Source organism: Tamandua tetradactyla, chromosome 18, assembly GCF_023851605.1.
Source record: "Tamandua tetradactyla isolate mTamTet1 chromosome 18, mTamTet1.pri, whole genome shotgun sequence".
In the NCBI taxonomy this organism is placed as follows: domain Eukaryota; kingdom Metazoa; phylum Chordata; class Mammalia; order Pilosa; family Myrmecophagidae; genus Tamandua; species Tamandua tetradactyla.
The window spans coordinates 23474382-23497702 of record NC_135344.1 but is presented as its reverse complement, the minus strand read 5'-3'; the positions used below and the strand labels follow the sequence as shown (position 1 = coordinate 23497702).

General features: G+C 43.2%; 1 protein-coding gene across 13 annotated transcripts in view; it reads left to right on the top strand.

Annotated features, from left to right (window-relative positions):
• The window catches only part of ZNF532 (zinc finger protein 532), a 262905-nt gene that overhangs the window by 84935 nt on the left and 154649 nt on the right, over positions 1–23321 (top strand). For 2 of the 13 annotated variants that reach the window (XM_077135344.1, XM_077135341.1), the window contains exons 2-3: positions 1219–1377; positions 16587–16696. The gene's annotated coding sequence lies outside the window, so the exon portion shown is untranslated. Of the gene's footprint in view, positions 1–919; positions 1029–1218; positions 1378–13773; positions 14099–14632; positions 14851–15688; positions 16496–16586; positions 16697–16728; positions 17679–23321 lie in introns of those variants that run through there. The other 11 variants (XM_077135345.1, XM_077135346.1, XM_077135343.1 and 8 more) reach the window with 10 other exon arrangements.

The following is a 23321-nucleotide window of genomic DNA, read 5'->3' as shown; positions in this document are numbered from 1 at the left end:
TTTGAGGAGAGCGCCTCAGTAAATGATGGTGGAGGTTGTGAAGGGGTAGGTGGAGGAGGGCAAGGTGGCAGGAGGCAAGCAACGCACAGAGGGAGGAGCGCGTGGAGAGTTGTCATCGGGCTGGGTTTGGAGGAAGCGTGGACATTGGATTCGCAACATACCGAGATTGACCTGATTCGCAGGGAAGACCTACAGGAAACCAGCCAGCAAAAGGCCAGAGCACAAAGCAGAATGCCAGCCTAGTTATTTAGTACAGTGAAAAACAAAACTGTCCTTGGTCCAGGCATGCTGGCGTGGGCGGCAGAGCCTAGGCGAGGCGAGCGGGACCTTCGCCCTGGAGATGAGCGAGCTGGACTCCAAACCTCTGCTCGTTCTTGCTCGCTAAGGGCCGTATGACCTTAGGCAAGCCCTCTTAGGCAAGTCCGGGTTTCCTCCACTGGAGGCTGGGTGGGTGTGAGGCCAGAGCGCAACAATGAATGCATCTAAGTGCCTAGCTTGAGGTGCAGGCAGATACGGGACTATTCTTAGGCTCTCTCTGGAGGCGGGAGGCGCGTTGCAATCAGGCGGTGGCTGGCTCGCGAGGAGCTGGAGCGGGGGAGGGAACCCGGCGACTCAGCTGCCTGCCGCAGCCAGCTCCGCAGCGGGGGTGCACCTGCCGCGAGGGCTGCATCTACACATTCGCTGGCACCTCCTGCCCGGGAAGGTTCTTGGCCGGTGCGGTCAGAGCCTATTATTTTCCCAAGATTCTCAAGGTTCTAAGCTAACTGAGCCCTTCTTCTGATTGGCACGTTCTTTCTTTAGATATGCTAATATCTCCTCTTTGATTACAGTCTAGTCTTGCCTTGGCCTGCAGGCTTTCAGCCTCTTAAGGCCTTTTGCATTAGATTTTGAAGTAGTACACCTCTGAAGGGGCAAATTTTTAACCTATTTCTGAGTTCCTTCATGGGTTTTAACCCTGGCCACAGCCCATACATCCATCCAAGAAAGATTTATGTGGCTGTCGGGTATCATTTACTGTGTGACCTTGGGTAAGTGTTTGATTTCTTTTTAGCAAAAAAAAAAATTCCATCTCACTTTTTTTTCTGATCTGTAAACTGGATTGTTCGATGCATTGTCATGAAGATTAAATGAAGTAACCCTGGCTGTGTAGTAGGTACTCAGTGCCTTTGTTGGATGACTGAATGAATAAACAGCTATGATTCTTGTTATTGTTGCCAGGTGCTCGGCCTTGTGCTGCTCTTTGGGGATAGAATGGTGAGCCAGACACACGGGGTCCTTACCTGGTGGAGATCACGTGACCCCTGAGGCAGAGACTGACGTGCTGCAGCCAAGTCAAGGAAGCCAAGGTGTGCCCACCACCTCGGCGGCTAGGAAGAGGTAAGGAAGCCTTCTCCCCTACAGGTTTCAGAAGGCATGAGGTGCACGGTCTTGCTGATACCTAAATTTGGGACTTCTTGCCTCCAGAACTAGGAGAGAATACATGCCTGTTGTTTTAAGCCGCTGTGTGGTACTTTGTTATGACAGCCCTAGGAAATTAATATAGTTATCTTCCTCCCAGGGAGGGTGGGGGATAGAAACAACAAGCAACCCTAGTGCTATGTGATAAATGCAATGATTGGAGAAATACAGGGTATTATTGGAGCTCCTGGCAGGAAACCCTAACACAGTGAAGAGGCTTGTGAGAAGGCTCCCCAGAGGGAGTGAGGGCCAAGCTCTGACATGAACCATGAGTAAGAGTTGGCCAGGCAGAGGTGCCTGGGTAAGGGACGCCCTGGTGCAAAGGCCTCCAGGCAAGACAGAGTCTTCCAACAATGAGGTACTCAAGAACTGCTGGAGTGTTTCTTGCCTGGGGATTTGGGCCCAAGAGGCTGGGAGGTAAGCACGGGCTGAGTAAATTGGAGAGGAGCTCGGTTTTACCCTAAAAGCTGTGGGGTCTCCGATCATTGGTAAACACTTTGAGGGTGGAGGGAAGGGTAAAGGAGGACCGAGGATGACTCAGAACCCTTGAGCTTGGGCCTCCTTGTCCAGTGGTGGTCTGTCTGTCTGCCTGGTAAGGCCTCCTGCTCTAGAAACTTACTTAACTTCATTTGTAAACTGGGATAAACACAGAACCTAACTCATAGGTTTTGTGAGAAAATGTGGGGTAAATGAGATAAGACACGCAAAGCAGAATGCAGAGACATAACTGGCGTGGAGTTGGTGCTCACTAAATGTTGGGTATTATCCTTGTTGCTACAAGTCACATACTGAGTAGTCAGGGATCCTGCAAAGCCGGCTAATCTAGAACACATTTTAGGAATGTGGGGGGAGGGAGGAAGTTTACAAGCTGCCAAAAGATGTAAACTCCAGGAATTTCAAGCTCCTCCTCCACTTAGTTTCCTCAACATTCTAAGAAATCTGGTTACATGGTTTCAGTCCCTAAGGAGGGGTTGCTGGAAGGCGGTTCACTGGGAGAGGCAGGAAGCAATTCCTGACAGCTTTACCTCCTGGAAAACCAAAGAAGCACCATGAGAAACAGATACAAGAACCCTGGAAGTATAGCATACCGGCATACCGTGGCCATTTAGACCAGACAGTGAGAGACCCACCATCCAGCGGACACTGAAAACTTTATTGTATTCTAGTACAGTTATTGAGAGCATAAAGGCTGGGTTCAGAATCCAGCTCGCCCATTAAAGCAGGAGAATGTTTAGTGACCTTTAGAAAGAAATTGGACAGAACACAGTGGATTCATCCCAGGCCTACTGTGAAGCAACCCAGTGTGTGGCATCTCTGTTCTAAATCTCAGCTTCAACCTGCCTGGCCTTCTGGATCTTGAACTTGTTTCAGTTCTTTCTTTGAGGGGTTGTTTCTTGGCAGGTTTTTGTCAGTGATCTGTCCCAGTTCACGTCATTTCCTTCCTGTATTCCACACTCTGTTGTTGATGTCTGGTTGTCCAGTTCAAAATGTGCTGAGATGCATACTGCCTGTAATTACTCTGTCGGGTTAAGTCATGGCAAAGCTTACTCCAAGTATTAAAAATGCATACATGGCAATTGATTTTTATAAAGCTGGCTGTTTTATGTTTTCCCTGGGTAGGTGGGGTATGGAACAGAAAACTTGGTCTCTCTCTGGGGTGAAAACACTTCAAGTACAAACCATGGCAAGAACTATGTATTTGCTGCTTCTGAGTAAAAAGGTGTGTTTTTCAGGCTTCAGCTTCCTTTCTGGCTTCCTGCCTCTGGAATAGGCCTGTGAGAGGGAAGTCATGGGTCACAAGAGTTACTTAGCTGAGTAAACACAAACGAGTGATGGGGGAGAATTACAAAGTCTCCTCCAAGTAACTGGGTCAAAATTAACAATACTCACTTGTCGGAGAATCAAATGAAGCTGCTCAGATTATCACCCTAGAGGCATCCAGGTATTTTAAAGATTGGCTGTTGAGGACAATCTTTGATGGGTGTGTTTTCTAGCTTATGGGAATAGGGGGCTCAAAAGAAACATACGGAGTGAATGGAGTTTGGGGAAGGAAATGTGAGTATAAGGTGAGGGATGCTTGGAAAGACAAGAAATGAATGGGAGGAGTTGTTTAAACAAAAGGATTCTCTTCTGATGGCCATATTTATGGCTCAGTTCTGATTTGTGTTAATAGAATTCATAAATTGTTCTGTGGCTGGTGTCTGAAGGTTTGGTATGAACGAACTGGTGGTCGTCATCCTGTATCTGGACCGAAAAACAAATGTTTGAATCCTTGGAATCCCCATTTCAATTGGAAAATTTCTCCAGGAGACAGTGGAGGCCCGGATGGGAAGGCGGCCTGAATTGCCTTTAGCACCAAAGTCCTTGGTTGGTATTGCTTTGTGCTTCTTTCTTTCATTCCTCAGTAATTGTGAGTGCCTGCTGTATGCCAAGAGCCTACTTATGTCATGCCTGACAAGGGCCCAGAACACTAGATGTTGGGATTTACAGCAGTGAATTCCATCCACCAAGTCTTTGCCTGTATGGAGGCTGCATTTGAGTGGAAGAGAAAGGAATTTAACAATTAATACGTGTAAGGCTGCCAGATGTAGCAGACCATAATTTACAGGGTGCCCAGTTAAATTTGAATTTTGGATAAACAATGAATAATTTTTAGTATAAGTATGACCCAAGGATTACATGTACTTTATCTGATACTCCCGCCAGGTAGTGGTATATGCTTTGGGACAAAGCAGGGTAAAGGCTAGGGAAGGAGGGGTGCAATTTTTAGTTAGAGTGGTTAGGGGAGCCCTGTCTGACAAGGTGACAGTGGAGCAGAGGCTTGAATGAAGTTATGGAGGGAGCCAAGCAAATAATCTGCAGAAAGAGAATTCAGGAGAGCTGGAGTAGAATTACAGAGGCCCTAAGGTCCAATTTTGGTGTCAAGAATTGGGCTTGGCACCTAGTAAGCATGTAATGATTGAAATGGCCTAGTCTAATTCTAGGTCATTCAACAGTTCTATTAGCCGTTTATATTATATGCCAATTATATGATAATGCTTATTAAAGTCTTAGTGGCTGGGGTGGAGTTGGGAATAGAAAAGGACAAAGAATGGGATGGAAGCAGGGTAGTATGGCAAATTAATGGGCATGGCATGAAAATGGACTTCAGCCCCAAAGCTCCACTCTGGGCTGTGGAGAGCCACTTTGGGAGTTTCTTCCAGCATATTGTTCCATGTTAGAGGAAGGCAGGATCTAAAGGCAGTATGTATGTAAGGCAGGATCTAAAAGAAATATGTTGGATGGAAGAGCTATTTTTAAATCCCATCCTATAGCATAATTGTTTGGTTTGAGTGTGAGCAACCCAGTACATGTACACTTTTCCTAAGTTACAAGATTCCTAGCAGAAGCACCAAATAAACAGATGAGCCCATAAAATGGAAACACAGTACTTCCCTGATCTGCCTTGGTTATCCCTTGGATCCTGCCCACATAGGATCCTAGGAGTCTTGGGATGGACTTGATTTTTCAGGCAGCAAAACTTTGTTCTTATTCTTTGGCAAAATTCTGTAGATTTGCTAAAAAAGAGACTGGGATTTTTCTTATTTATTCAAATGCTTTATTGTTTGATAGGTTCCAGAGATGAAGGCTTTGAGATATTTTTGTGGGTTCTCATTCTGTTCCTTGCCAGTCTTATAATCTCGAAGCACTACTTCAGACAGGGATGGATGTGATGGGATGTGAGGCTGAAGTCAATGAGGAAGGACTTTATGGGACAAAGCTGAGTGTGAATCGAAACTGGCTATTCCCCTGCTTAGCCTGGACAAAGAGAATCTAAACCACACCTTACTCTCTTCATTATTGTCTGCATTAACGTGGCTTTGCCATGCATTGTCATAGTGATCATTTCTTTACTCCTGCCCTATAAACGGTTTGAATGTTCATCACAGGAACTTCCCCAAAAGACTCTCCAACTTTTCAGGGGATGGGTTACAATGGACAGTTTGCACCCAAGATTCTTTACATTCTTTACTTCAAAATCCTTACCTTGCTGTCAGCACCAGTCTTGTACTTTGATTCTTACTTAATCCTACTCAAATTCTTGTATGGAAAGAAAGTTGCACCTTTAACCAGGCTTCCAATTCTCAACAAATTCTGAACTTACCTAGCGCCTCCTAGACACCTGCCAAAGCTTTGTGAATGGCCGTGAGAAATAAACGCAGCTTAAGTTTCATCCACAGTTTGCACTGGTAATGTTGGGGAGCCAGCTTTTGACAGGCGGGACCTTTGTTCTTTCAGAGGAAAGGAATAAATGCTTTTACGTGCATTTCAAATGATAAACTCTGCTTGCTTAAGGGATGTTTGTTGAGAAGAGATTAGTTAAGAAAGAGCTGAGCGTTTGGGTGAGAAATAACTGCTTCAACTAAGGCACCAATCCGGGCAGGAACAGGGTTCAAGTGCTAAGAAACACACAGAAAGGGAACTGGCGGCATCTCCTTGGATGCAGAAGGAAGGGATGTAATATGGCTCTGATGGGTTGGAGAAAGGGATGTGGCACCACCAAGTGACATAGTGGTAATGGTTAGAGGAGGAGGAGATCTGTTTGGACCTCCTAAGTTGGAAGTGGTTGTGGGTCATTTCTATAGAAACGTTTACCTGGCAATTTATTGTGAAGAGGGATCAGACATAGCAACACAGAGCTGGGAATTATCAGGCTAGAGATACTGGAACCCATGAGAGTGAATGCAATTTTCCAAGCAGTATCGATTTAGAAGACTCTCAGAGACAGAATCTTGATTATCAGGAAATGGATTTTAAATTTCATATTGAAATACAAAAAATTGCAACAGTCAAAACATTCATGAAAAGTAACAAAGTTGGAGGACCCACATTACCTGGCTTTAAGACTCATTTTAAACTACAGCAACCATAGCAGTGGGGTACTGACAAAAGAACAGAAATATTATAGTTCAAAGGTACATGATAGGGTAAAAAAAAGAATTTAAGAAAATCTGTGTATCAGAGAGGAATACAGAAAAATCAGCCAGGAAAGAAGACTGAGAAGGAATGATGTTGGTGTCATGGAAGTTACGGGAAGAAAAAATTTCAAGGAGAGTTAATAGCCAGTTTTAATGAGGAAAGAAGCCAGAAAGAGGCCAGAGGGGTTTGTCTTAGGCGCCAAGATAAATGATCTTTATTCCTTTTGGCTTAATTTGTATTTAGAGAATAGGAGTAGGATGGACTAGTTAAAAGAATGTGGACGGATGGGCAGATGCTTTTAAGCCTTTGTGGAGCTATTGAGTAGTGTTTATGGTGCATCGTGCCTAGTGCCTGTGGTAGGTGAACTGATTGTGGCTTATGCTTTGAATTTTCCATATGCTGGTAAAATTGACAATGTGGTATGTAATGCAATGGTATAGACAAGATGGGACAAGTGTTAGCAAAGAGGCAGAAAGGGAGCGTTGAAACTGGACTATAACTCTTTCCTTGAAATTCTCTCTTCCCATAGCTTCCATGATATAATCATTCCTTCTCAGTCTTCTTTCTTTGCTGATTTTTCTGTATTCCTTTCTTAAATATGGATTTTCTCAAGATTATTTCTTTGTCCCTCTCTGAAAGTGGTGCAGTCTAGTCCCCTTTTACTGTTGGTGAGAGGTTGAGCAGGAAACCTCATAAAGATGACAATATATGCATGGACTACCCAGAAGGGCTTTTCAAACATCACATGAGTATTTTTTCTTGAGTTATTTATCTCATAGTTGGAATGGATTTATTTGGTGCCACATGCATTCTGTCCCCAAATTTACTCTATTGGTGCAGTAAAACAGTGACGTTTTCATGGTGCAGAGCAGAGTTGAGCTTAACCACTTAGGCAATTGTTCTAACTCAGTGGCATTTATACTGTTTTGATTGATCCACCTTTAGTAAAAAAAAAATTTCCAAAGTGTAGATTCACTTATGAATTAAACACAGGCAGGACTATCCTAATATGTTACGCATATTATAAAATCTATACAAAAATAGAAATTAAGACGGTTGAGATTTTGGTGGACTAAACAATGTCCTTAAAATTTAATTTTATTAGTAGTGCAAAGTTTTTTGCTCTCACTAAAATTATTAGTTTTTAGCTCTGGATGATTGAAAATGCTTCTTCTTTGAAAATCTTGTATAACGTGATAAAGAGATTTTGAAGATCTTGTTCAGTTATTTCAATGTTTTTTAAAAAAGGCTTGTCATAGTGTGAAGAGTCTCACAAAGTTATGAGATTGATTGGAAGAGGTGGATTATTTTTACCACTTATTTATTCATGGTGCTTATTTTTAATCTCCTTTATCAATTACATACAAGGTTTAGTTGAAATTCCTGTTTCTCAATGCCAGTTGTTCCTGCAATGTGAATTGGAGAGTGTTGTATTTAAAAATTTTAAGTAAATAGGTTCAGACCCTCTGAAACTCTTCATTTGGGAGGTTTTTTTTTTTTTTAACAGCTTAGAAAATTATATTTATGATTTTTTAAGTATGCGTATCGGGATAGCTATCAGATGGCAATATTTTTGTATCATTTTCAACAACAAAATCACATAAAATATTATTTCTAAATATTCATTTCTAAAATGCTCTCTCCATAGCATATATTTCTTTCTACAAATACTTACTTTCCTTCCTTTGGTTAAAGTATTTTTACCTCAAAGGGACAGGTGAAAAATTTTTTTGCTTCAGCGAAACACCTGTTAGGGTAATATGTTATGGGCAGGTCATATTAACAGAAAGGTCCGCAAATTTGAAACTCTTCTCTTTTAAAAAGGACAACGAATAATTTTTAAATGCTTTGTTCTGGCATAGCCAGCAAATCACTGTGTAGTAACAAAAGATTTTAATGGCCATGACTCACCTTTCAAAGTATAGTAAGGATCCCTTTTAAAGTGATTGTTGTGGAGTCCTCCCCCCAACACACCTTTTTCTTGTTTCTTTTTTTTAAATAAAGGTAACCTCCTGTAGCAATGTGTGAACTTCTGGCTTCAGCTTTTTTGATTCATTGATGCATTTTGTGTGTTGGAATTTCTGTAACCCATTCCCAGAATTTTAAATTCCTATGTAGAAGCTGCTTCATTAGTGGTTATTATTATATAGCTATTAAAAAAATCATATATTGTTTTAATTAAAGAAGTTATTTGTTGTTGAGAATATACCTTCTCCGTCAAAAACTTTTTTAGTAGTCCGTAAAAAATGTTTTTTCAGGTATGTTATCATTGGGACAGAATCAAACATACCCTAAGCACAGCAACATGTTACAAATAGCTGTACTTTCCTTTCAGTAGTAGAACAGCCCTCCCACACTGTGAAATTTATTCTAATATGTGTTTCTTCGAATCTACAGCAGTATTTTCTAAGCATCTTCCAACTGTTTGCTGACAAATGATTTTATTTTTCAGCCTAACTGTTTTCTGGTTATTATTTTCACATTAAAAAAATTATTTGTTTATACTTTTGTTTTTTACTTTCCCAGAAGGAACCAATATCTCCCCAATGATATGTGGCTTTTGGTCTTCCAGTTTTAAATAGGAAATCTCAAAAGAGACGTCACAATATTTATTGTTGAGTTATAGTGGAAAAGAATAAAGTATTTGATCATTCCTTATCTTTAAATTTCACTGGAAAGAAAGTATAGATGGGGGGGCGGTACAAGGACAGTTCAGTGGTAGCATTCACGCCTGTCATGTGGGAGACCTGGGCGCAGTTCCCAGTTCATGCACTTCCCGAAAAAACAAACAAAAATTCAACAAATGATGCTGCAATAACGAGATACTCACATGGAAAAAGAATGAAATGTGACCCCACCATACAGCATACAAAACAACAACAACAAAAAACTATAGATGTTAATCTTGATGTTCTGAAGACTTTGTTTTTAAGATGTCTTGCTAATTGTGATGGCTCTGGGGAGACCTCTGTGAGCCCTGCTGTCTTAGACCTCACAAGGCATCTTGTCCAGTGGAGAGAGAGCCAAATAAAACTCAAATACCATGTGCAAAGGGCCAAATAGGAACATATGGTGGGGCACCCAAACCCAGCTTGTATGTCAGGGAAGGCCTCTCAGAGTGACATCATGTTAGACCTAAAGACACACAGGATTTAGTTAGGTGAAGGAAAGTGGGGAGCGGAGGGGACAGTGTTCCAGAATAAGCGGACACCAAGTGTTAAGAGCCTCGCAGTGAGAGGAATCAGATCTCATTCAGAGAACAAAAAGGTCAACAGGACTGGATCTTGAAAGGTGAGGAGAGAGGAGTGGGGGGTGGGGGTGGGGGTGGGGATGGTGAGGTCATCAGGGATTGTATCATAAATAACCCTTAAATCATGTGTACTGCTCTAGACCTTATTCCAAAGACAACAGAGAGACAGGGAGAGATTTGAGCAGATGAAATCTTTAGGAAGATTCTTTGTGGAGATCGTGTGGAAGAACATGCTTGAGAACATGTTGGAAGTTGGCCAGGTTGGAGGCATGGAGACCAACCAGTTAGTGACCAATTCCAAGCTGAGGTGATGGGTCTGATGTTGAGTAGGGGGAACAGCTATAGAGAAGGGGGTGGAATAGCAGTTACTTGGAAGGTAGCGCCTACAGTAGTGCATGGTGATGGAGTAGATGAGAGGAGGAAGTGCCACTTCTAGAGAGTGGAGACACTCGGGAAACAGCTGGTTTGGTGGGTGTCTTGGGCTGAGTCTGCTGAAACAGACTCTGAGTAATCTCTGAAGATATCCCTGTAAGAGAACGAGGAGGGCAAGATTAGGCAGAGGGAAAAGCTAACTCACCATGCAATGGCAACTGAGGCCTTGGCCAATTTACAGGGAGCTCTGGAGCTGGGATAGCCTTTCATGGTTGACCCAAATTAAGGCAAGATGGCCATGTCTTCATATCCCCATACTAGGCAGTCATTGGCTGCTCCTTGCCAGGGGCTGTGTCCTTGGGTGAGACAGTTCTCAAGAAGGGTCTCAAAACAGTGACAAAAGCAGTTCTCAGTGAGGCCTCAGTTGAGTGGTCAGCACAAATATTCTCAGCAGGTAGTGGAGGAGGGGGGTATGTTCACCCTGGAGAGAGGATCAGGACAAAACACTACGGTATCAACTATAGTGGCAACTGATCTTTTGCTTAATTGGGGACATTTGATGTTTTAGGTGCCTGGGGTTTATTATGCATTCTTCAGTTCACAGATAATTACTGTTATCTGTGGGATGTGCAAGGCCTTGTGCTAACTGGTGTGTGCGATGGGGTGGTGGGAGTGGTGAGGGCAGGATGCAAAGATGCAGAGCCACACACATATTGCCGAAGCAGCCTCTGCATTGCAGGAGATCAGTGAGATCACTTCTCAGATGAAGCTGATTCCTCATTTCCTACACATTCCCTTCTTTCTTCTGGTAAATCCTCAAAGGATTAAGCCCAATTGCTTTTTCTTTTCTCAGATGCTTTCCTGGCTTCTTCTTTCTCTTCCCCTCTCTTGGATTTACAGAGTAGGAAACAAGCTCAAACACAAGATCTTTGTTAAGGAAGCCCAGATGGTATAAAAATTAGAAAAGATTGGGAAATCTTACAAAGTTGTCCCAGTTTCTTAGTTCCAGGTGATGATTCTTTGTGGGTATCTAAACCCCATACCTCTGGTTCTTCTTTTACTTCAGAGTTCATAGTCAGGACTCACTTTCCTCAGAACCTTATCCTTTTCTTTCCTTTCTTTGGGCAAAGCCTAAAGAGACAGCAAGGAGTAAAGATTAGTGGACCCACGCATCAGCCAGGACCAAGGGGGGTCATTCACATATTTAGGGCCTCCTAAATATGCCGTGCTATGTACTTCCTTCCCTCTTCAGGCCTCCAGAGAAAGGCCTTTGCCAGCATTTCCAAACTGAGGCTCAGGAAAAGGGAGGTGGCTTTGCTATAGAAAATCTACTTTTAAAATCACTAACAAAGGATAAGGGGATCCTTTTCCAGCTCTCTTCTCATATAGTTTATTGCAGGCTAATAGTAATTTAAATCTGGTTATAATTTCTTTCAAGGATATATTTTTGGAAAATTAAAAAAAATCCCTGATCATATCAGTATTTTGATGTTTTTAAAAATAGAACAAAAGAAAGATTTGTCCCTTTTTTTTTTGCCACACTCATACAAAATTTTAACTTGTAATGCCAGGCTGGATGCTAGGGTCCAACAGTGTAATCATTCCTTTAAAAATAAGCTAACAAATTAAATATATGAAACTCTATAAATGCCTAGGCCTAGCTATGTTTTGAGCTAAAAATATGTTGCTCAAGCCACTGGGCTGCTGAATAGTTAGCAAGACCTTTTGATGGTGAGATAAAGAAAAGGTTGTTTTTTTTTCTCCCCCTCCTTTCCCTCCAGGAACACACCTTTTGTGTGCTCTGCCTAACAAAGGAATTTCCCGATTTCATGGTGGAATTTGGAGGGAAAGTATGACGGGTCCATGGATATCTACATGCTTCAGCAAAGCCGGCTTCCAGCCACAAAAGAATTTTTTAAAAAGCTGGGATTTTTAATACATTGATTGGAGGAAAAATTAAGAGGAGAGTAGCAATTAAAGCAGCAATAACAAAATCCCAAAGGATTTGGAATTCTTTTCGTTTCTATTTGGCATAAGAATCATATGATTTCTTTGTTCTGCCTCTCCTTATTGACAGCACTCAAATAATAGTTTATTTCATTCTTGTACAGTCAATTACTGATTCTTTTGTTGCCCAAATCAAAGTGGTACACAAGGTAGCTTTACATATGTAGAATAAAAGAATGAGCTTCTGTTTTGTTTTTTTAGAAGAGGGGTGGTGTCAAGTTTTTTGTTTTTTTAAAATTTAGAATAGAAATCGTCTTTTTCAGCTGAGCAGTTATTTTGTGAAATGGCCTAATCTGAGTGCTCTGCTTTTTAACAACCGGGGCGCTTACTGTTTTTTAAAGCAGATAAAGTATTTTCTGTTGCTGTTTGTACAAATGACGAGTTGTGCTTTTAAACTAATTTCAGAAAGTCCAGAAACGCTGGGCTTTGTACCGAGACTGTTCAAAAAGCGTTAGGCATTAATGAAGTCACTAGGAAGTTCTGCAGCTGAAGAATATGATAAGCAATCCAGGCTATAGATTTGGTAGTACAGCTCTTGCAACCATTCAAATGCTGTGTTGCATACTTTCAACTTTAAGAGAAGGGAGTGGAGGAAGGGCAGGAGAGAGTAACTAACATAAACAAAGATTCCAAATCCATGAAACCTAGGATTAACTATGGAATGTACATTATGAAATTCCATATGTTGTAATATGTATAGCATGTCAAGGTTTCAAATTATCAGGTTCTTGGACTCTTCAATGCCCATGATCTTTTTATATGCATATTAATAAAGACCCACCTTGGAGGGAAATAAAAAGGCTTCCTTTCCAAGGAAATCAAGCCCAGATGAAGTTGGAACAGCAACCCCCAAGTTACTGGCTTTTTGATTTCATCATTTTGTAACTGATAAATGTGATGCTGTGGCTGGCAGATTTTTCAGATTACATAGGTCTTTCTAAACGTGTACTTCAATTTACGTGCAATTCCAAACAATTTGTTGTTCTACATTAAAGGCCAACAACTCCTCTGTGAGACAGTAATTCAGTACTTTTATGTGGTCTTAAGTAGCAAAAATGCTACTTCAGTTTACATCTTATCGTGTCAATGTATGGCCTCAGAGAACAATGGCTTCCTCCAAGGAGAGGCAGGCTGAGATTTTTTTTTTAACTTTTTAGCACGCTATGCAAATGCTAACCAGTTAATTTAAAATTAGAGAAAATTTAAAAAGACAGAAATGCTTCCTATGCTGGGAGTCTTCACTGATGCTCAGTAATATTATCTAGAGTCGGATCAAACAGGAGTGAGCTTTTTAAAGAGACTATGATGACATTTCCCCCAACCTTCCATTTTGTCCTATTTCCAGTGTAAGCACAATTAGCTTGATGTGGGGGTCTCTCGTTTTAAAAAACATTTCAATGGAGTGCACATCTGTGAACAATACAAGAACCAGGGCACAGGGCTGGAAAATGCCAGATCTGGAGTGGCAATCTTTTATATTGTGTCTCTTTCTTGGATGTGTTAAGATTCAACACCTCGTGGCCTCTAGCAGGTTTATATATGTATCTTTTGTGTTCCGTAGGCTATGCCCACCTGCTGAATGCGCGCCCTGTGCTTGTTACATTTGTACACCATCTCCCTTTTTGAATTTAAAGACCCAGCTATTACATCTTGTTTACTCAGTATCAGTCCCACTTAAAAAACATATACACACACACTACATGAACTGAACGTGCCATGTTTCAATCTGGCCCCAGTTGGCTTTTTCTCTGAAAGCAAAACTTGTGTCTTTTACACCAGGGCTTTCTCCCCACCCCAGCGGGTGTCTTCCATTCTTTTGTGGATCAGTTTAAGGCGAAAAGGGCTCCAAAGCACTAACTAAAGAGAAGAGCCCCTTCTTCCACCTCCAGGGAGAAATTCAGATTTAATTTATCAGAAGATAGCTTCCTGTCTTCTTACTTATTTGCCACCACTACGAGGATAACAAAACACCACCTTTGCTTCAAGATCCTGGGTGGAGGCTCACGGTCTTTTTCAACCATCTTTGGCGAGGCCTTGCTTCCTTCCACTCGAGTAAGTTGCAGCTTGGGGCCATGGAAAGGACTGGGTGAGAGCCTGAAATGTCGTTTGAAAAAAAAGAAGCCCTCCCTCCATCCCCTCACCACCACCACCCCGCTCTCCGGGGCGAAGTTGCAATCCAGCAGCCCCATATGGGCGAGACTTGGCAGGTCCGCGGGGCTCCTTTTTCAATTCGCAGGGCTGGGAGCCGGCCGGGAGTCCGCGCCTCCTGCGGGGCTTCGCGCTCTCGCCTCCTTCTCCCCGAATCCTCCCTTCCCCCACCGGCCGCCCCCTCCCCCTCTCCCTCGCTCCCTTTTGTTCGCTCGCCGCTCCGGCCGTGCCTCCGCCAGCCGGGCCCGCACCCCCAGCCTAGGCCCCGGCGTGGCGGGGCGGCCGCCGCCGCCGCGGCCTAGAGCGCGGCGCCCGGGGAGGCGCGGGGCCCGGGCCGGGCGCACGGCGAGGCCGCGGCGGCGGGGCGGCGGGGCGGCGGCTGCCCGGAGCCCGGGCCGCGGCGCGGGAGGCGGCGGCGGCGGCAGCGGCGGCGGCGGCGAGGCCGCTCCACCGCACACGCACACACACAGACCCCGGCAGCGGGAATGCAGATGACACGCCCGTAACATGGAAGCAGCCACCGCTGCCGCCGCAACGACGACAGCAGCAGCAGCCACAGCAGCAGCCGCCGGCGGCGCCGCGCTGAACAAAGGTCATCCGAGCCGCGGCCCAGACGCCCGGGCTTGACCGCCGCGAAGGCCAACCCCGGGCAGGGGGTGGGTGTGCGCCTCCGGGGCTGCGTAGGGGCGAGCGGGTGGCCGGGGCCAGTGAGGGGCGCCCGCCGGGCAGCCGGAGAAAGGGGCGCGGGTGGGCTCGGCGAGAGGAGGGGGCGCCAGCCCCTCGTGCCCACCCTTGCGGGCCGGGGCCAGCGCGTGAGGCTCAGGTCCCTGGGCCTGCCTGCAGTGGCCTGGCCCACCCTTGTTCCGGGGACGCTTGGCCCTCGTGCCCCGCCAGCTTCATTGGGGGGCCCAGGAAGAGCCGGTTCTGCTAGGCCTGACAGGTTTCCGAGAGGGGGGCCACGTGAGCGCAGGAGTTCTCCTTCCCCCCCAGCCCCCTTCCAGCGCTGGCTGTGCCCAGATGGTTTTTAAAAGGCCTCTGCGCTCCTCTTCCTCTTGCCCCTTGAATTGCTCCCTCCACCCCCACCCCAGACATCCTTAGTGTTCCCTGAGGTGAAGGGATTTGGACTGCTCCCCCAGGTGCTTGAAAGGAGAGACGGTTGGAGGAGGAGGAGACTGGGGGGGCTGCTGGTGGTGACAGGGCTGGGAGAGAGAGGAGAGGGACGGAAGGGAGGAGGGGGCTGGGTGGGGTGGGGGTGACAGGCAGAGAGGAGCCTGGTCAACAAGCCCTCACCACTCTGCTAGGAGGCCGAGGCCGGCTCCTGCAGCCGTCGCATCCTGTGTGAGGAGACACACATAGATTTCTTTCTTGGGGGCTCTTTGTCAGCCACCAGCCCAGGGAACACACACTGACACACACGTACACAAAGATCTGAGCCAGGTTGTGGGAGGTAAGTGGGGGAAGGAGAAGGAGGGGGAAACAGTGTCTGCGGTGGGCTTTGGGGTGGAGGGGAGGGGGGATGGGCCCTGAGGGGCTCTGGGGTGCTTGTGAGGCGAGCCTTTCCAAGTCTGTGTGCCTGTGTGGTGGGGGGACACATGACGACCTTCCCCTCCTCACGATGACCTGAAAGGAGGAGGCAACCCCCAGTGAGATCCCTCCAGTGCTGATGATTTTCAGAGACTTGTTGGCAACTCAGCCAGGGTTGCCATAGCTTTTTTATGTAGGGTGACCAGAACCGGCTGAAACTGGTTTGAGGCAGATCAGCTCCTGAACACAATGCAGTCACTGAGCTACTACAGTGGGATAGCAGCTTCCTCCCTTCATGGCAGCCAAAAGCAGAGGAGCTTGCAGGAAGGTACCATCCCAACACAGTATGTGAATGCACACTTAGACACCACACAGCACTGGTACGTGACTAATGGAGCCCTGAAAGAGCCTGTATAGAGAAGAGGGAAGAAAATGTGCAGGTTTGCAGGCTCTGAGATTACTTGGGCTTTTCCTGCCTTTTTCTTTTGCTTAAGGGATGGACAAGGAGCTGAGATTTATGACCCTTATTAAAGAAAAAAATGTGCCTTGCTAGGGTGGGGACACTTGGTTTATGCAGTCTCTCTTTTCTCTGTGTTTTTAACAAAGCAAAACCAAAATGAACTGATGGATTTGTAAATGGTAGTTTTGTTTGCTGCTGAAGAATGCTACTTTGCATGCTTTTTTTTCTTTTGCAGGGTATGTTCTGTTTTGTGCTTTTCCTTTTAGAAGCTACTAAAGGGTGTTGGGGATACTTCTGACTATTATGAAGGCCAAAAGGTAACAATTTTGTTCTAGGAAATGAGCATAAATGCATTCCAGTGGTGCTGTAAGGCATACATGCTGTCTTTTTTTTTTTTTTTTCTTGTAGGCCTGTTGACTGGGGCTGCTTTTAACCCTTTCAAGTTTGCAGAGAATGCATCTGGGTAGCAGTAACTGAACGTTGGTCAGAAGTCTTTCCAAAAGGTCAAGGTTCATAAGGTGAGATATGACATTTTGAGCATGAATTTAAATATTTATTTGAAGGTACATTCAGACACGGACAGTAGATTGGTACCCCGGAGGTAAAATTGAGTTGAGAGTGGAGAAGAAATACTCTTAATGTTTTCCAAATTTAATGGGATTTGAGCGACTTTATGATGGTATTGGTGTCAAGGTGAAATGACATCATTAAATTGCATGTGTCTAGGCATTTAAAAGATACAGGCCTGGATAGAAGCAAGTTTAGACAACAGGGCCTTTTGGAGAATGCAGTTTTGTAAGTCTATAGCAGTACACGTGTAGTATTTTCCTGATGATTACAAGAAAAGGAAGGGCATCACCAAATTGAGGCAGCCTAGCCATCTTTTTAGTATTTAGAGTCTGAAAGTATATTTGCCTTTTGTTCACTCATCACCTTTCTTTTGCCTTGCTCTGTGTTAACCTGAAAGGTTTTTCACTTGAGTCAAACATTGGAATGCCTTTTATTGATTTAGGGTGCTGTTGATGGTGAGTTCACCATAGATTATTTGTGGCATACATTTTAATGTGAAATACTAATGCACTACCAGGAGGAAACCGGGTAGTCTGGAATCATCTGTGAAAGAGTGCCTGTTTCAAGCTCAAAGCGTTACAGTAATGGATGCCTTAAAAGGTTGCAGTTAGATTTGAGCTGGCATTTTTATGTACTCTCCAAAACTAAAAGGTTTTAGAGGAGAAGAGGGAAGAAAGCAGCAATGAGTGTAGCAAAGTGAAGAACAAAGGCTGTTAGAGCTTTCAGGGGAACATGAAACATTTTGCCTTGGGGTTCCTTGTGAAAGAACTGCAACTTCCCAAAACAGGAAACCAGCAGCTCCAGAATCATATCCAATATGATCTCAACAACAAATATTATTAGTTCGTTCTTTTTGCTGGTTTGGTTAACGTACGGTCAACAGGACCCCATAGAAGAAATGATTGAAAAAAAAATCTCTCCTATTTTGAAGTAGGTATTTTGTTCCTCTCCGTATTCAGCAGATTAGAGTTAAAGAGTCTTTGAGGAATGTGGAAGATCTTAGAATTGGTTAAGTTGTGTGCTGGCAGTTAGTTGGTGGGCAGAATCTCTGCGGTGAAGATTATTAAGTATGCAAGGATTTTTTACTGTTAAAAATCTTTTCACTTGACTGCAGAACATAAACTGTGATAAAACTGGCAAAAGGGAAACAAGGGTGCATGTTTAGCTCAGAATTTGTAGTGTTTAATAGAGATCAGTGTAATCTTGGACTGATTTTCAAGCAAATAGCTTATATATGATGAAACAGAATACTTTATAAAATCACTGTGCTAAAATTGGTTTTCAATTCTACATCATTTTTTACTGCCAGAGGTTCTGTGTATGACTCTGGCAGAAATATGCTTGCAAAGCAGACCTGAATCCATGTTGCATCGTGTGCTGCTTCTGCTTTTCTAGTGCCAACTAAAACTCAGATGGCTAATGTGATAAACCCTAATTAGCTTAATACAATAAGCTGTTGTATAATTTAGTCACTTATTCCTGTCTTTTTAAGAAGTCAGTAATTTTTATTTAACTTTGACAGCTAACCCATGAATATTTCTTGATAACATGTTTAAAATACCTGTTTGTAAGGCACTGCGTATTATAGAATGTACTGGTTTATAAACTCTCTTGGTGGTTTTTAGCTTTGGAACTCCCCATCCCCCCAGAAGTCTCCTGGAAAAAAAAAGCATTTGTTTTGCATTTAGGCCAGCCCTTCCAGCTGCAAATGCTGTTGAAGGTTGGAGAGCTGGTTCTGCAAGGATAGCTTTTGGGAGCTCCTCTTGGATTGAAGCTTTTCTCTGTGGCTGATCTCCTGCTGAGGTGTAACAATGTAGCAGGCCTGGCCCAGGTCTCCCAGGAGGGGAATGGAGAGGTGTCTGGGTTTGCAAATGTGAGTGTGGAGAAGCAGCAGCAGCATGTCTCTTCCTGAGAGAGCCAGGAGGGCATCCAGTTGCCGAGTTGGCAGGCCCACCTCGAGCCAACGCCTGGTGGGGACTGCCTGCCGCAGTGTGCATGCTCATAGGGCCACCCCCTCTGCGGGAGGAATGTGTTAGTTTGGCTGAGGAGAGTACACTGGAAAGAAAGTGTAACTGAACGTTGAACCCTTGCTTGTTTTTTTCATTTGCCTATATGGAGTATCAGTTTTTCCATGTTCTTTAGCATTGGATCCAGGATTCTTAGAACTCCTGCTGCCTAACTGGTTTAGGAAGTCTCTCCTTCCCACTCCCCACTTCTCTTTTCTCTTAGAGATTCCTCACCCTCAATCATTTTGACTCTTTAAGAGAGGGGTTAGTAAGGAGCAGGCCAACATGTAAGTGAAATATTCTGCTTATTCTTTTGAGGAGGATGAATTAGAATTTTGGAATTTATGTTCTCTTGCCCCCTTTAATTTTTTCCCTTGAAATGCTTTGCTGAGGAGTCCAGTGTGTCCTCAGTTGGTTTTGAATAACGTTCTCATTATGCATGGTAGAACTCCATCTTGCTGTTCACCAGCCAGAGGGGAGGTTGACCTGCTGTGGAACCTCGAAAATGTTGATTAAAAAGAGGAAAACTGAAAGTACCCAAAAAGCATTTGGGATTGCTCCTTCCTGCTTCCCCTAACATTTCTTCTTAATCCCATACTCCCCAAATAGTTACAACAGCAGCCCTAGTGAGCACTAAAAAAATCTACACGTTTGTTATTCTTTGGGAATCATCATAAGTCGTGGTTAAATAATTCACTTTTTAGTTTACATACACTAAAATTTACTCTTTATGGTATACAGTTTTGTGGTTTTTCGTAAACGTGTAGTCTTATATTCAACACCATGCATGGCCAAGCAACAGAGCCATTCCATTGTGCCAAAAAATTTGCCCTTGCTGCTGCTTTGTAGTCAAACTCTTCTCTCCATCCCCAACCCCTAGCTACTACTGATTTGTTTTCTGTCCTTACAGTTTGGTCTTTTACAGGTGTTATATAAATTGCTTCCTTCACTAAGCAAAATATATATGAGATCCATCCATATTGTTGTGCATTTTGGTACTTGGTTCTGTTTTATTGCCGAGCAGTATCCTACCTTACAAATGTACCACAGTGTGTTAATCCATTTACTGGTTGAAGCACATTAGCACTGCTTCTAGTTTATGGCAATTGTAAATAAAGCTGCTGTATAAACATTTGCATAAAGATTTTTGTATGAATGTAAGTTTTTATTTCTCTTCAGTAAATACTTAGAAATAGGTTGGTTGGGTCATATGGCAAGTACATAAGATTTAATAGTTTGAACGGAAATAGATTCAGCTCATAGTTCACCAACAAGATCTAACCTTGTCAGCTGCAGTTAAGACTTCCCAAGTAAGAGGTTGTAGTGAACATTGAAGACACTTGGGAGATGATAATGATAATACAACACTCTAATAGAATGACATGCTTTATAACCCAGAACTAATTTGAATTATCAAAACTGGAAACAAAAAACTGACGTGGTAAAATATCCTTTATTTTTTACAGCTATTATTTTTTTTATCTCTTCAGAAATATTTGGCAATTTAATTTTCACATTTGTCTTGAGGTTCATTAAACACTGAACAATAATAGAATTGAAAGTTTGGTAAGTTATACCAGAGATCTTTGTTGAAATCTTAGTTGTGTACAAACAACTTTTTATTAATTATAGTTTGCTGAATTTAACTGCTAAATATTGATGTTGTTTTACAACTTGAAATTTTTAATCTTGCTTATACATTTATGGAAAATGAAAATATTTAAGCAATGTCAAAGGAATGAAGTAGGGGAATTTTGGAAACAAAAGTTTTTCTAAAAGGATACAATCATGTTCATGTTCAGGAAGAACAAAAGAGAGGGGTGATAGTGAGGGAGGAAAAATCAAGAAGTGGCAAGCCATTTTAATTTGGGGATTATTTCAAGCCAACACTTCCTGTTTCCCAAGCACTAGGCACTGTGTTAGACACTGGAATACAGAGGGAGAAGGAAACCAGAGAAAACTGTCCAGTGAGAAATGGAATGGCATGCAGCCACCACGCCAGGAATGTGAACGGGGTCCCCTAGTACGTGTCTCAGGGGAGAAGGAGTCTTGGAAGATGTGACTTCTGGCCAAACCAGGAAAGACCAGTAAGAACATTTCCAGTGGAGACATGGGCAAGAGCTTTGGCATGCCATGGAGAGGAGGCTGGAAAAACATTGAAAGCTTGGAGTTGTAAGCCAGGGTAAGAGAAGGCAGTCAAGGGCCAGGCTTATGAAGTTCTTTTGATACAGTCCCTTCGAGTGTGGACTTTTCTGGTGTAGGCAGGATAGGCAGAAAGACCTACCTTTGATTGAGAAGGTCCTTTGGGCAGCATCGTAGAGTGTCAAAAGGAAGTGGTTAAGGTTGGTGGCTAGGAGGTTAAATGAGGGACCACTGCAGCAACCCAGGGGAGAAATGATGAGGGCTTGATCAGTGGGGATGGAGAGGGAGGGAGGTGAAGGTGGCCTTGGGGCTCGGGCTGTATGTGGTGGTACATGACTAGATATGGGAGGTAATGGAGAGGGAAGAGTGGGAAATGCCTCCAAGAGGAATCTAAGGTTACCGAGTGAATGTTTTTTTTTTTTTTTTCCTGAGGTAGGAAGTTTAAAGGGCAGGATAGATTTAGAAGGGCTTGATATCTGAGTTCAGGCTTGGATTGAGTTTCCTGGAGAGATGTCCTGTGGCTCTTGGCTCTGTTAGTCCACAGTTTAAGAGAACTGTTTGGGCTGGACGTCTAGATTGGGAGAGATTAGCATTGAGCATAGAGGTAGTTAGGAGAGGGAGGTCCCACAGATAGTGGTTTATACAGTAAAAAACATAAATAAGAGGGTAAATTGAAGAACTCAAAAAAATGGATGTGTCAGAAAAATAGAGGGCAAAACATCTTTAGGAAGGTGGGGCAAGACATTAGTAGCTAACTCCGGCAGGCATAATGGACCTTTACATGTGTCATCTCATTTAATACTGAGCAGGTCATTGAGGTGTATGCTATTTATCCTTATATCCCAGGTGGGAAAACAGACAAAGACTCCGCCCATGTTCTCCCGGCTTCTAAGTGGTAAGAAAGGCAGCATTTTTTTTTTTAAACATAACAACATACAAAAACGAAAAAATATATCACCTTTTTGATTAAGGTCTAACAGAGAGGCTGGAGGGAAGAGCCTGAAAATGTAGAACTGTGTTCCAGTAGCCATGTTTCTTGAGGATGATTGTATAACGATATAGCTATCACAGTGTGACTGTGTGATTGTGAAAACCTTGTGTCTGATGCTTCTTTTGTCTACTTTATGGACAGATGAGTAGAACATACGAATTAGAAATAAATAAATAATAGGGGGAACAAATGTTAAATTTAGTAGATTGAAATGCTAGTGATCAATGAAAAGGAGGGGTAAGGGGTATGGTATGTATGAATTTTTTTTCTGTTTTTTTTTTCTGAATTGATGCAAATGTTCTAAGAAATGATCATGATGATGAATATACAACTCTGTGATGAAAAAATGTCCATATTGTATGTTGATTGGTTTTATTAATAAAAATTTAAAAAATAAATATTATGGTAAAAAAATGAACTTTCTTACCATATGATCATTCCATTCTTGGTACATAGTCAGTAACTCACAATATCACACATAGTCGTATATTCTTCACCATGATCATTTCTTAAAACATTTGTATCAATTCAGAAAAAAGAAATTAAAAGAAAAAAGAAAAAAAAACTCATATGTATCATACCTATTTCCATCTACCTGATATATTTTAGCCTTTGTTTCCCCTATTCTTTTTCTATACCCCTTATCACTCCCTTTCATTGAAATACTCATTCTAGGATTTCTGTCCCACGTTGCCAGGAGGGTCCACACCCCTGGGAGTGATGTCCTATGTAGACCGGGGTGGGGGGGGGGGCAGTGAGTTTGCTTGTCATGTTGGCTGAGAGAGGGAGGCCACATCTGAGCAACAAAAGAGGTTCTCTTGGGAGTGACCCTTAGGCCTAATTCTAGTAGGCTTAGCCTACCCAGAAAGGCAGCGTTTGAATCATGCTCCTTGCTCCTGAGCTGTTTGTCCTCGGGGACAGCACTGGCCATCAGGAAAATCAGGGAAGGTGTGTTAAGAGTGTGGAGATTAGAGATGGAGGTGAGGATGGTAGAGGTGATGATGTGTAAGTAGAGAGGTTGGAGATACAGTATGTAGCCTGTATGTAATGAGGTTTTCCTAGCTTTGGAAAGCACAGAGAGAGGAAAATCTGCATCTAAAAACCCCGGAGACAACATCAGAGCATGTTGGAGAGACTAAACGGTTTTAGTGGGCTTTAGGTGAGTGTACAGATTGGAAGGAAGAAGGAGTAAGAAGACATTTTGTTTTATTTATTCTCTGAAAAGATGAGGAACCTAAAAGAAACTGGAAGTGGTGTTGAGAATAGTCTTTTGTACCAACAATAAATACAGTTAGTTTAAAGAGTTCTTTGATTCATCTTCACAGACAGGAAGTTCTGAATTCTGACTGTTTTAGGATATGAGGAAGAGCAAATTCTGTTTAATCTAAATCTGGAGTCTGAAATGAGCAAATTTTGGACAAATTCAGAGTGTCC